The 12,563-nt window shown below is 44.4% G+C and overlaps 1 long non-coding RNA gene across 6 annotated transcripts in view; it reads right to left on the bottom strand.

Annotated features, from left to right (window-relative positions):
- LOC113887256 overlaps positions 1 to 12,563 on the bottom strand; it is a 171,761-nt gene that overhangs the window by 2,958 nt on the left and 156,240 nt on the right. For 2 of the 6 annotated variants that reach the window (XR_003509679.1, XR_003509681.1), the window contains exons 6-10: positions 7,950 to 8,213; positions 6,405 to 6,553; positions 4,258 to 4,431; positions 1,980 to 2,060; positions 134 to 340 (exon numbers count right to left, since the gene is read on the bottom strand). This is a non-coding gene — a long non-coding RNA (uncharacterized LOC113887256). Of the gene's footprint in view, positions 1 to 133; positions 341 to 690; positions 724 to 1,979; positions 2,061 to 4,257; positions 4,432 to 6,404; positions 6,554 to 7,949; positions 8,214 to 12,563 lie in introns of all 6 variants that reach the window. The other 4 variants (XR_003509682.1, XR_003509680.1, XR_003509683.1 and 1 more) reach the window with 4 other exon arrangements.

Here is a 12,563-nt window from a genome sequence, read left to right as displayed (position 1 = left end):
AGCATATATTGAATATATATTCTATTATATACTTATATATTGAGTATATATTTTATTCACTTGGAGCAAGTCAGCGTTTTGTTTCCTCCTCCTGTGAGCCAGCATCCAAGCGGCTCCTGGGCAGGCAGCTTACCTGACGTCTCCTCCTCATCTTCATCCTCCTCGTCCTCATCCTCGTCCTCACTGTTCCTGTCAGGTTCACCCTTCTTGGCTTTTGCAGGGCATCCCCCGCAGTGTCTCCTCCCCAGGCCCAGCCAGCTGCTTGACTTCTGCTACCTCCAGGCTGGCGGTCAGCTTCATCATGGTGAGGTCCAGAAGGCTTCACTCGGGGTGGGCCAGCCTGTTGGCAGAGAGCAGCTAAGTCAGGGAGGGAAGGGCATTGGGAGCTGAGAGTGAGTGGCACGTGGAAGAGGATGAACAAAATGGAAGTCACTACACAGCCTGGCATGTGGGCTTTTTAGCATCTGGTTGTTTTTTATTTTTTTAAAGCTCTTTCTAAAAAATGAACTGTAAACTCAGGTTTGGTGAGCTCCTCCAATTCAGATTCTAGTGAAGAGTCAGTCATGAGAGCTATCAACACCTAAACTTGACATTTTTTCCCGCAGGAGAAAATGGTCAGAGTTTAGGATGGAGAAGCATGAAATAGCATTGTGTAGAGCAAGCATTTCATGGCTTCACAGGGGGACTTACTCATTGTGGTGGATTGGTAAGTTTTTCTTGATGCTGCTCAAAGTAATGGAAACAGAAAGAAAAAAAAGGAGATGAGAACAGAAGAGTTATAAGGAGAGTCAGAGATCACAGATCATGCTACAGTCATCTACTGTACGCTGGGTGCAGGGGCCCTAACACCACGTGCATTCCAGGATGGCGGCCACAGTGTGTTTTGACTGGGAGCCCTGAGCTGAGCAGCTAATCTGAGAATGGATGGCACCGCAGTGGTGAAGGGCAGGACACAGAGACTGCTGAGGCAAGTCAGGTCATGCTTTCTCAGAAACACGGCAAACTATCCCCTAGGAATCAAGTCATTCACAGTTTAACGAGGGATTTTTTTTTTTTTAATTCTTAAATAACGTGTAATGTCGGGCAACCTTTGCATGGACTAATTTCATCCTGTGGCCATCTGAAGCATATGTGGTGGATGCAAATGTTTCCAAGGGTAAGCCTGCAACACACCCCATCCTCGGGCACCAGGTGAGCTGCCAGATCAGATCTGCGAAGAGTGCGGGAGCCCGGCTGAGGGGGCTGTAGCCTTAGGGAGCTCAGTGACTCTCGGGGGTCCAGCTTAGTTCATAGCAAATAGTAATGAGTATGATCTTGCTCCTCAATTTTTAAAGAGCATATCTTTTTATTCATATTCAAATGAATGTTTGAAGGAATGTTATTGGGCAATAAAGTAGACATTAGGAAAAGGCCTATTACAGATAATGCAGGTAGTCCTCCTCATTTGCAATAAATTGTTCATTTCAGCCTGATTGTCACAAGACAGACATCGACTAATGTTATTGTATCTGTAATACTGTGGGCTCTGAGTAAATTTCACATCTCTGGAATTTTACTTTTTTTTATATAAAATGAAGTTTAGCTAGATGAAAATATAAGCTCATATGTAACTTGTTGGTTTTGTATTGAAAATGCCTGTGAAATTGGAGAACTGTGGTCAAGATTCTGTATTGCCGTTGGACTTTCAAGAGAGGTTCTCCTTCAAAAGCAATTTCTTTTAGAGATGTCAAGCAGGTAGATCACCACAGAATGTCAGAAATGAGTTGCTAATTTAATGAACAAAGACTGTTCTGAGGTCAGTGGAATAAAGTGTGCTGACATGTACTTGCTTATTTTCTTTTTGTTTTCTTCTCTTATTGGATATATGCATACATATAGCTGATTCACGTTGTTGTACAGCAGAAAGTAACACAACATTGTAAAACAACTATACTTCAAAACATAAATTAATTAAATCGTATGATCCCCCCAAAACTCACCTTTCAGTTTGGCTTTGATGATCCACATTAAATTCTCGAGGGCTCTACATGATGAATTCTTCAGACACAAGTGACACTTGCCTACAGGGCAGACACAAGCCACACAAACAACAGACAAACAGGCAAAGGATAGCTGGCTGTTTACAGAAACAACAGGACCAGAATCAAGTTAAGGAATAAAACATACTGATCATTCCCAGTTTTGGATTTTTTTTTTTTTTTTGGTGTAGCATCTACTAAGAGGGCAGGAACAAAGAAGGCAAAGCATGACAGTCAATCCAATTCTGAAGATCTCTTTCTTCATCATTTTGACTCTAATGTAGCCACTTACTAGGGCCCTAGGGATTAAAAGTCACTAGTAAGGAAAACACTACAATGGAAAAGAGTTGTGAAAATGATGGGATACACATCCCATGCTCCAGGTAGAAATTTGGGGACTTTTATAGGAAACTCCTGCATGAAATCCCAAACTACCAGACTCAGATGAGTCCTTTGAACTCCTTGAGTTCCTAGAAAACTCTTTTCACAGAAGCAAAAATGAAATCCCTTGACCCCAAACCATACATACTACTGACATTACTCATTTTTGCCTCGCCGTTTACATTCTCTTACAAAAGTAACAGTTCAGAGGGTTCTAGGGGCTAAGCCTCAGCCAAAGGAGGGCCAGCCATGGCCTCAGACCGACCAGACCATGGGCCTCCTTCCTGTCCAGACAGGTGAGGGGGTTACAGGCTGGCCGGACAGTGAAGGAAAACAGAAGGACACATCTTGATAGGAGGCTGCTATCCTTTTTCAGAACCCACATAATTAAACCATGTTTACGTACTTAAGGAAACCCTGTTCAACACACTCAGTTTTCCATAATTCCACCAGTCAATATTAAAGGAAGTCAACCTTGAATATTTATTGGAAGGACTGATGCTGAAGCTCCAATACTTTGGCCACCAGATGTGAAGAGCTAACTCACTGAAAAAAACCCTGATGCTGGGAAAGATTGAAGGCAGGAGGAGAAAGGGACAACAGAGGATGAGATGGTTGGTGGCATAACTGACTAGATGGACATGAGTTTGAGCAGGTTCTGGGAGTTGGTGATGGACAGGGAAGCCTGGTGTGCTGCAGTCCATGGGGTTGCAAAGAGTCAGACATGACTGGGTGACTGAACAACAACAACCCCCAGCACAGCAGAATGTTCACAGTCTGACATTTCATGAACTATGCCTAATGAATTACTGCTTCATCTTCTTTCCATGGACTGTTTCCCTTGATGAGCTCAGGGGAATCTTCACCTGTGGCGTCTGTGTTCCTCTGAAGGCAGCACTTTGCTCCCTCATCTATGCAACAAGGGTTTTCCAGGAGTTGAATCACACGCTATTATGTGAAGCGGAGAGGAAAATCTGTATCAAGGCTCATTTAGAAGAATGCCTGTAATGTTCCCAAGATCAAGCAGGCCTAGGGATGTGTGCTGACCCGCTATGGCTCCATGCACATGGCCAGGGCGAGACGGGTCCCATTGGCTACTTGGAAACACTTTGTATTAGTATTTATTGGTGGAAGACAGCAACAGGGAACTGGTCACAGAAATCACTGCCTTCACTCTTTCCTTAAATGTTACTCTGGTTACTCGCAGATGGCAGAACCTTTCAGCCGAGGTCCTTCCTTCCCGAAATGAAAAGGAGAATTCTGTACTACGCTTTCACTTATAGAGACTTCCTTACTGCCTGTCAGTGCAACAGAAAACTCACCCTCTGAATTAAGCCAGATTCATTAAACAGTTCTAAAAATACCCCCATCACCCCAGATACAAAAGACACATCACCATCGCAAAGGAACTTCAGTCTGCACAACTCCTCTGGACCAATTCACACGCCTGTCAAGATCACCCATGAAATGTCATAAATCACTACCCACATGCATGCTAAGTCGATCAGTCATGTCCAACTCTTTTCAACCCCATGGATTGTAGCCCACCAGGCTCCTCTGTCCATGGGATTCTCCAGGCAAGGATACTGGAGTGGGTTTCCATTTCCTACTCCAGGGAATCCTCCTGACCCAGGGATCGAACTTGTGTCTCTTATGTCTCCTGCACTGGCAGGCAGGTTCTTTACCATGAGCACCACATAGGAAACCCAAATGACTACCTACTGTTTCATAAAGTGCCATCAAACACCCCACATTTCTTCTAATTTTTCCCCACTCAGAGGCTGACTGTCATGGCAAGTACAGGTTGAGATTCTCAGTGAGAGGATGGGAGGGTCTGGCTGCGCTTGCGTGGGCTCACCTATAGATGGCACTGTACTCCTTGCTGGGGATGGACTTCAGATTGGTGAGCTCTAAGAACCGGCCATGGAAGTAGTACAGGTGCAGGATGCAGACCAGGAGGAAGGACGTGGGGATGAAAATGCGCGTGAACAGCTCAACCACCCTGAACTGCTTCAGGCCAAGGTCTTCTAGCCTGTGAAACAGGGCGGGTTTCCCCTGTGGGCTCACTCACCCAAATGTCCACTGAATTTCAGCTATTTCTCAGTGATTTCACACTGAACATTTTCCAGACAGAAGTCTCCATTTCCCCATGTTCCTGAAGCAGCTAAGCTGTTCTCACCCCCTCCCCACTCCGGTCTTCCCTGGCACAACCGTCTACCTTGTGCGAAACGCCCAAGTCAGAATGCCCCCTCACCCCAACACTTTCCTGTCCCCACCATCCACATCCCTTCACTCTCATTTCCTGAATCTGTGCTCTTGTTTCCTCTCTAGTGACTCCTATTCTAGGTGAGGCTGCCATCCTCGATCACAGGACTGCCCCCCCAACTGCTGGCTGACCACCTGGCTGTGTCTACTATTCTGGCCCCCACATATCACTGTTTTCTCAGCCAGTCAAGGGTGCTTTAAAGACTTGTAGACATTTCACAGAGAATGAGATGCAAACCATCACCACCTAGGAGCCCTGCACCTCCAGGCACCTAGCTGACCTCCAGCCTCCCTGCAGGCGAGCCTTCATGCTATTCAGTGCACTCACTAAACTCTGTCCTGCCACAAGCCCTTTGCATTTACTGTTCTCTTTTCCTGGAATGTTCTTCCACCTCTCAGCTCTCAATTCAGTTTTCTAAAGATAAGCTCCTTCTTATTCTTCAGGAGTTTAAATGACATCTCCTGGGACTTCCCTGGTAGTCTAGTGGTTCAGACTCAGCATTTTTACTGCTGAAGGCATGGTAAATGTGTGCTGGTCAGGGAACTAAGATTATACATGCCAAAAAGGTGGTGCAGCCAAAAATTAAAAATGATACCTCCTCAGGAAAGCCTGCCTGAACCACTCCATCTCCAGCTATTGTGCCCCCACTGTTCACTATCTCGGCTTGTTTTTGTTTCCTTCACAGATGTGTCTGTTTGTGATTTATTTGACATAAAGTAGGCTTTTTGGTTTGTCTCCTGTCCTAGAATGTAAATTCCACAGGACTCAGACTCCCTCTGGCTTCTTGTTGATATTCAGGTGCAGAAGAGTATCTGGCTCAGGCAAGGTGCGCAGTTCTATGCCTCCTTCTCTGGACACTCAGCTCTATGGCTCCTCCTCTGGACACTATGCCCAGTTCTGGTCCGATTTCTGAAGGAATTTAGGAAGTTTAGAGGAGCAGAGTAGAAAAAGCTAGAGTCCTGTCTATTTCATGCACGAGGAAAAGCTCATCACTGCTAGTCTCCATGGCCAACCACTCTTTGAGAATCCCTTGGATAGCAGGGGATAAACCAGTAAATCCTAAAGGAAGTCATCCCTGAATATTCATTGGATGGACTGATGCTGAAGCTGAAGCTTCAAATCTTTGGCCACCTGATGGGAAGCCCCAGCATACTAAAAAAGACCTTGATGCTGGGAAAGATTGAGGGCAGAATGAGAAGGGGACGAGAGAGGATGAGATGGTTAGATGGCATCACCAATTCAATGGGTATGAGTTTTAGCAAACTCTAGAAGATGGTGAAGGCAGGGAAGCCTGGCGTGCTGTAGTCCATGGGGTCACAAACAGTTTGACACAACTTAGCAGCTGAACAACAACTGCTTAGAATCTCAGCACCGGCTCCATCAGGGAGGGAGGCTGATGCTCTGTGTTACGAGCATCCAGTTAGGAATGGAGAACGTGTGACTGTGAGGAGCCAGGCAGGTGAGCTTCACATGAAACAGACACTAGAAAAGCCATAAGGGGCTGAGAATTCACTTTCCAGTCAATTCTTATTGAGTACCTATTATGTGCCAAAAGCTCAGGCCTAGGTCATGAGAATCCCAAACAACCAAGACCAATGAGTTCTGTTCTGGAGGAACTTACAGCTAGTGATGACATCAGGTTTTACTAAAACTTCCTTCCCGGCAATGTGGAACAACATGCCCTCGCAACTTCACCTGGTGGGTCACTTTCCACCCTGCTCTCCAGCACAGTTACTTACTTTTCTTTTTTCAGTCCAGTCATGTTTTGCCACAAGCCTGGGGAGTCTTCAAATTGCTATGTGTATATAAAGATGAGCACCAGCATCATGTAGATAACCACTGACATCCAGAAGTACTTCAGGATCTGCCTCCACCACTCATAGTGCACCTATGAGTCAGATGGTGAACAACAAATGAGGAAAAAGCATGTTAGTGGAAAACTCACAAAAATACCTGCTCCATTCAACGAAGACAGGTGATTCCATTCACAGATGTCTGAAAGCAAAGTCAAGTTCATTTTTAGTTTTTGAGGCTATGTTGCTCGTAGAGTTGGGATGATGTAGATTGGAATCTGAGGGCTTCCCTTGTGGCTCAGATGGTAAAAACCCGTCTGCCAATGCAGGAGATGTGGGTTTGATTCCTGGATCAGGAAGATACCCTGGAGAAGGAAATGGCAACCCATTCCAGTATTCTTGCCTGGAGAATTCCATGGAAAGAGGAGCATGGTGGGCTACAGTCATTAGGGTCACAGTCAGACACAACCAAAGCAACTTGGCATGCACGCACGCTGTGTTAGTTTCAGGTGTATAGCAAAGTGATTACACACACACTTTTCTTTTATAGGTTATTACAAAATCTGGGTATAGTTCCCTATGTTATTCTGTAGGTCTCTGTTTATCTCTTTTATAGGTAGTAGTGTGTATATGTTTAGAGAAGGCAATGGCACTCCACTCCAGTACTCTTGCCTGGAAAATCCCATGGATGGAGGAGCCTGGTAGGCTACAGTCCATGGGGTCGTGAAGAGTCGGACACGACTGGGCGACTTCACTTTCACTTTTCACTTTCCTCCACTGGAGAAGGAAATGGCAACCCACTCCACTGTTCTTGCCTGGAGAATCCCAGGGACGGGGGAGCCTGGTGGGCTGCCGGCTATGGGGTTGCACAGAGTCGGACACGACTGAAGCGACTTAGCAGCAGCAGGAGTAGCAGCAGTGTATATGTTAATCTCAAGTTCCAATTTTATCCCTAGTCTCACCTTCCTTTTAGGTTAATGATAAGTCTGTTCTCTATGTCTGTAGGTCTGTTTCTGTTTTGGAAATAAGTTCATTTGTGCTGTATTTTAGATTCCCCATGTTAAGTGACAGCCTATGGTATTTGTCGTTCTCTGTCTGATTTACTTAGTATGAAAATCTCTAGGTCCATCCATGTTGCTGCAAATGGCACTATTTCATTCTTTTTAAGGTTGAGTAATATTATATTGTATAAATATGCCACATCTTTTTACCAGTAATCTGTCAATGGACATTTCTAAGGTCAAGAACAAGACAAGGATGCCACCGTAACCAATTTTCTGACTTTTTAAGAACATAATATTTCAAATTAGTGAACAGGTGGAAGGGGCTAATTCCTCATTTTATGATTCCTAGCCTGTGTTGTTTGAATCTCATCAACCGCTTTACACGATGTATTCATGAGGTCACAGTAACACAGTGCCTGGCCAAAGGGAGCTCAGGCATACCCCTGGACAGATGTGAGGATGGTAAATGGTGGACACAAGCACCCACCTGATATAGGGCCACATAGAAGATGAAGAGCACCATGTAGATGATCTTGTACATCACGATTTTACCCTTGAAGCTGATGAAGAAGAACATCCTGCTGCAGATGTAGATCCAGTACTTGATGAACAGGGCCATCAGCAGGTTCCTCAGCACCTTCATCACATCCTGTTCATCTACTTCTTCCTCTTCCTCTCTCTGCTCCTGCTGCTCCTCCTTCAGCACCTCTTCTTCTTCCTTCTCCTGAGCCTTGCTGTCCACCTGTACATCCTGTTCATCATTTTCAAGACAGAAGACCCTGCTATTACAAGGAGCCAGTCCATGGATCAGAATCACACACTCTGACCCGTGATATATGGGTGCCACACAATTTAGGCATTACCATAAGGCAATGGCACCCCACTCCAGTACTATTGCCTGGAAAATCCCATGGACAGAGGAGCCTGGTGGGCTGCAGTACATGGGGCTGCGAAGAGTCAGGCACAACTGAGTGACTTCACTTTCACTTTTCACTTTCCTGCACTGGAGAAGGAAATGGCAACCCACTCCACTGTTCTTGCCTGGAGAATCCCAGGGACGGGGGAGCCTGGTGGGCTGCCATCTATGGGGTCGCACAGAGTTGGACACGACTGAAGTGACTTAGCAGCAGCAGCAGCATACAATTTAAATACTTTTAGACAGTTCTAATAAACAAGGCAGAATTTATAGAACTAATCATAGTCCACTTTCCTAATCATCCTGAAACATAAAAGAAACACATTTTGTAATACTTTTATACAAGCTTTTCATAACACCTATTTCACTTGCAATGTCCAATAGCTATACTTACTGCAGGATAGAGAGAAATAAACAGACAACAATAACACAAACTGAAACGAACTATCACAATTTCAGATTCTGACTACAACGTGCCTCTCAGTTCAGTTCAGTTCAGTCACTCAGTCATGTCTGACTCTTCATGACCCCATGGACTACAGCACGCCAGGCCTTGCTGTCCATCACCAACTCCCAGAGTTTACTCAAACTCATGTCCATTGAGTTGGTGATATGATCCAACCATCTTATCCTCTGTCGTCCCTTTCTCCTCCTGCTTTCAATCTTTGCCAGCATCAGGGTCTTTCCAAATGAGTCAGCTCTTCCCATCACGTGGCCAAAGTATTGGAGTTTCAGCTTCAACATCAGTCCTTCCATGAACACCCAGGACTGACCTCCTTTAGAATGGACTGGTTGGATTTCCTTGCAGTCCAAGGGACTCTCAAGAGTCTTCTCCAACACCACAGTTCAAAAGGATCAATTCTTCTGTGCTTAGCTTTCGTTATAGTCTAACTCTCCCATCCATACATGACTACTGGAAAAACCATAGCTTTGACTAGACAGACCTTTTTTGGCAAAGTAATGTCTCTGCTTTTTAATATGCTGCCTAGGTTGGTCTGCACAATTGCACTCATCTCACATGCTAGTAAAGCCATGCTTAAAGTTCTCGAAGCCAGGCTTCAGCAATACGTGAACCGTGAACTTCCTGAAGTTCAAGCTGGTTTTAGAAAAGGCAGAGGAACCAGAGATCAAATTGCCAACATCCACTGGATCATAGAAAAAGCAAGAGAGTTCCAGAAAAACATCTATTTCTGCTTTAATGACTATGCCAAAGACTTTGACTGTGTGGATCACAATAACCTGTGGAAAATTCTGAAAGAGATAGGAATACCAGACCACCTGACCTGCCTCTTGAAAAATCTGTATGCAGGTCAGGAAGCAACAGTTAGAACTGGACATGGAACAACACACTGGTTCCAAATAGGAAAAGGAGTATGTCAAGGCTGTATATTGTCACCCTGCTTATTTAACTTCTATGCAGAGTACATAATGAGAAACACTGGACTGGAAGAAACACAAGCTAGAATCAAGATTGCCAGGAGAAATATCAATAACCTCAGATATGCAGATGACACCACCCTTATGGCAGAAAGTGAAGAGGACTAAAAAGCCTCTTGATGAAAGTGAAAGAGGAGAGTGAAAAAGTTGGCTTAAACCTCAACATTCAGAAAACGAAGATCATGGCATCCGGTCCCATCACTTCATGGAAAATAGATGGGGAAACAGTGGAAACAGTGTCAGACTTTATTTTGGGGGGCTCCAAAATCACTGCAGATGGTGACTGCAGCCATGAAATTAAAAGATGCTTACTCCTTGGAAGGAAAGTTATGGCCAACCTAGACAGCATATTCAAAAGCAGAGACATTACTTCGCCAACAAAGGTCTGTCTAGTTAAGGCTATGGTTTTTCCTGTGGTCATGTACGGATGTGAGAGTTGGACTGTGAAGAAGGCTGAGCACCAAATAATTGATGCTTTTTAACCGTGGTGTTGGAGAAGACTCTTGAGAGTCCCTTGGACTGCAAGGAGATCCAACCAGTCCATTCTGAAGGAGATCAGCCCTGGGATTTTTTTGGAAGGACTGATGCTAAAGCTGAAACTCCAGTACTTTGGCCACCTCATGTGAAGAGTTGATTCATTGGAAAAGATTCTGATGCTGGGAGGGATTGGGGGCAAGAGGAGAAGGGGGCGACAGAGGATGAGATGGCTGGAAGGCATCACTGACTTGACGGACATGAGTCTGAGCAAACTCAGGGAGTTGGTGATGGACAGGGAGACCTGGCGTGCTGTGATTCATAGGGTCGCAAAGAGTCAGACACTACTGAGCGACTGAACTGAACTGAACTGAACTGAACTAGGTTGGTCATAACTTTCCTTCCAAGGAGTAAGCGTCTTTTAATTTCATGGCTGCAGTCATCATCTGTAGTGATTTTGGAGCCTCCCAAAATACAGTCAGCCATTGTTTCCACTGTTTCCCCATCTATTTCCCATGAAGTGATGGGACTGGATGCTATGATCATTGTTTTCTGAATGTTGAGCTTTAAGCCAACTTTTTCACTCTCCTCTTTCACTTTCATCAAGAGGCTATTTAGTTCTTCTTCACTTTCTGCCATAAGGGTTGTGTCATCTGCATATCTGAGGTTATTGATATTTCTCCCGGCGATCTTGATTCCAGCTTGTGCTTCTTCCAGCCCAGTGTTTCTCATGATATACTCTGCATATAAGTTAACTAAGCAGGGTGACAATATACAGCCTTGACGTACTCCTTTTCATATTTGGAACCAGTGTGTTGTTCCATGTCCAGTTCTAACTGTTGCTTCCTGACCTGCATACATGTTTCTCAAGAGGCAAGCTAGTGGTCTGGTATTCCAATCTCTTTCAGAATTTTCCACAGTTTATACTCATCCACATAGTCAAAGGGTTTGGCATAGTCATTAAAGCAGAAATACATGTTTTTCTGGAAGTCTCTTGCTTTTTCCACGATCCAGCGGATGTTGGCAATTTGACCTCTGGTTCCTCTCCCTTTTCTAAAACCACCTTGAACATCTGGAAATTCATGGTTTACATGTTGCTAAAGCCTGGCTTGGAGAATTTTGAGCATTACTTTATTAGCGTGTGAAATGAATGCAATTGTGTGGTAGTTTGAGCATTCTTTGGCATTGCCTTTCTTTGGGATTGGAATGAAAACTGACCTTTTCCAGTCCTGTGGCCAGTGCTGAGTTTTCCAAATGTGCTGGCATATTGAGTACAGCACTTTCTCAGCATCATCTTTCAGGATTTGGAATAGCTCAACTGGAATTCCATCACCACTACTATCTTTGTTCGTAGTGATGATTTCTAAGGCCCACTTGACTTCATATTCCAGGATGTCTGGCTCTAGGTGAGTGATCACACCATCATGATTATCTGGGTCATGAAGCTCTTTTTGTACAGTTCTTCTGTGTATTCTTGCCACCTCTTCTTAATATCTTCTGCTTCTCTTAGGTCCAAACCATTTCTGTCCTTTATCGAGCCCATCTTTGCATGAAATGTTCCTTTGGTATCTCTAATTTTCTTGAAGAGATCCCTAGTCTTTCCCATTCTGTTGTTTTCCTCTATTTCTTTGCATTTATTGCTGAGGAAGCCTTTCTTATCTCTCCTTGCTATTCTTTGGAACTCTGCATTCAGATGCTTATATCTTTCCTTTTCTCCTTTGCTTTCACTTCTCTCCTTTTCACAGCTATTTGTAAGGTCTCCTCAGACAGCCATTTTGCTTTTTTACATTTCTTTTTCTTGGGGATGGTCTTAATTCCTGTCTCCTATACAGTGTCACAAACTTCCATCCATAGTTCATCAGGCACTCTGTCTATCAGATCTAGGCCCTTAAATCTATTTCTCACTTCCACTATATCATCATAAGGAATTTGATTTAGGTCATACCTGAATGGTCTAGTGGTTTCCCCCACATTCTTCAATTTAAGTCTGAATTTGGCAATAAGGAGTTCATGATCTGAGCCACAGTCAGCTCCCGGTCTTGTTTTTTCTGACAGTATACAGCTTCTCCATCTTTGGCTGCAAAGAATATAATCAATCTGATTTTGGTATTGACCATCTGGTGATGTCCATGTGTAGAGTCTTCTCTTGTGTTGTTGGAAGAGGATGTTTGCTATGACCAGTGCGTTCTTTTGGCAAAACTCTATTAGCCTTCGCCCTGCTTTATGCCATACTCCAAGGCCAAATTTGCCTGTTACTCCAGGTGTTTCTTGACT

Source organism: Bos indicus x Bos taurus, chromosome X, assembly GCF_003369695.1.
Source record: "Bos indicus x Bos taurus breed Angus x Brahman F1 hybrid chromosome X, Bos_hybrid_MaternalHap_v2.0, whole genome shotgun sequence".
NCBI lineage: Eukaryota > Metazoa > Chordata > Mammalia > Artiodactyla > Bovidae > Bos > Bos indicus x Bos taurus.
The sequence above is the reverse complement of the archived record's forward strand: the minus strand, read 5'-3'. Positions and strand labels throughout refer to the sequence as shown.